The 1,786-nt window shown below is 30.2% G+C and overlaps 2 long non-coding RNA genes across 2 annotated transcripts in view; both read left to right on the forward strand.

Annotated features, from left to right (window-relative positions):
- Positions 1-1,786, forward strand: part of LOC111742839 — a 156,126-nt gene that overhangs the window by 43,726 nt on the left and 110,614 nt on the right. The window lies entirely within an intron of this gene.
- LOC111742840 overlaps positions 1,021-1,786 on the forward strand; it is an 18,203-nt gene continuing 17,437 nt past the window's right edge. Inside the window, exon 1 of the long non-coding RNA XR_002781500.1 lies at positions 1,021-1,031. This is a non-coding gene — a long non-coding RNA (uncharacterized LOC111742840). The remainder of the gene's footprint in view (positions 1,032-1,786) is intronic.

Below are 1,786 nucleotides of genomic sequence, written 5' to 3' on the forward strand. Positions count from 1 at the left end.
ACAGATAAAAGCTATAACATAGAAGAAGCTTAGAGCAGAGCTGCTGCCACTCCTTTGCCACCTCCATAAGATGTAAGCAAGAAGTAACATTTATTTTGGTAATCTACTGAAACTTGTCAGGTGTTTCTTTCAACAGCCTACCCTGACTAATACACCTCTAGGATTGTTATAAAGATTACATGAAGAATCTTTGTAAAGTGTCTGACATAAATTAAATATTCAGTAAATGACAGTTATTATCACCATCATCTTTTACATGTATGCCTAAGTAACTAAGCATTCAGCCATTAGAGGCACCTAAGATTTCCTCAGATCCTACAGGATCTGAGTTGGCAGGACTGACTTCTTGCTACTACTCTTATAGTTAGACCCGTCATTACCTGTCAGATTCCTTGGAGGTATGGATGGTTAATTAATTTAGATTTTTTTTTTATAGAGATATAATTGACATATAACATTATATTGGTTTCTAGTATATAACATAATGATACAGGCATACCTCAAAGATATTGTGGGTTCAATTTCAGACCACCACAGTAAAGCAAGCATCACAATAAAGGGAGTTGATAATCTTTTTGCATGTGGAGTGTCTTGCCTTTAATTTGTAAAAAATACAACATCTGTGAAGCACAAGAAAGTGAAGTACAATAAAACATGGTATGATTGTATTGCAAAACAATCACCACAATCTGTCTAGTTAATATCTAGTTATAGATTTTGAAATCACATGCTTGATCCTTTTGTTGGCCTGTTAATTTTATCCTGTATCATTGTAATGTGATAGCTCAAACTTAAGTCATATGTTTTTCTATGTCTACAATTGTTTAGAATCCAGGAAAGAAACTAGGCTAGTGCTCTTCAGTAGAAATATAATGGGAGCCACATACATAATTTAAATTTTTCTAGTAGTTACATTAAAAAAAGGTTTTTAAAAAAACCAGATGAAATTAATTTTAATAATCTATTATTTAAGCTAGCATATCCAAAATATTATAATTTCAACAGGTAATCAGTATTATTTGCATTTTTATGTTGATTAGCTGAAATCAGTGTGTATTTTACATTGATAGCATATTTTGATTTAGATTAGCCTGATTCCAAGTTTTCAATAGCTACATTTTTATAATAGACAAATCAAAAAAGACTGATCACCACCTCTGAAAAAAAATTTTTTTCAAAGTTGTTTGGCACATCTTTGTAAACGGAGGGTAACATTACTCTTATTGTTCTGGGAGAGTAGACAATGGGAGGGCAAACATTCACATCATTAGATTCAGAAGATGAACATTTTACTTATGAGATGTCATTTATCTGAAGATACAATTATGGAATTTTCAGTGGTAAATTATATATAGAAGGTTCTTACTGCAAGTCATCAATGGGGATGACTTATAATTTTGTATTCAACATTTATAAATTTATAATACAATTACAGAAAAACAACATTTATAAATTTATAGTAACTGTTACAGAAAAACTAACATTTTGAGCTCATATGCTAAGGGAAGCGATGCAAGAGCCTAAAATATAGTGACCCCAAAATCTAAGATAGTAATATGAAGTTTATTTTTCTTAAGGGAAAACTATTTACTTCTGGTCTCAGGGTTTATAGATTATTTAACGGTTTTGTATAAAATATAGACTTTAGAAATTCATTAACACATATTAAAATATCTATCCTTGTTTCAATAAAAGCATAGCAGTCAGTCACTTTTTCAAGTATATAAAATAAATAACAGAGTATTTTAATTTTTCATTATATATATTTATCACCGCTTCTTTAGCC

This window comes from Pteropus vampyrus, unplaced genomic scaffold (assembly GCF_000151845.1).
Source record: "Pteropus vampyrus isolate Shadow unplaced genomic scaffold, Pvam_2.0 Scaffold102, whole genome shotgun sequence".
Classification (NCBI taxonomy): domain Eukaryota; kingdom Metazoa; phylum Chordata; class Mammalia; order Chiroptera; family Pteropodidae; genus Pteropus; species Pteropus vampyrus.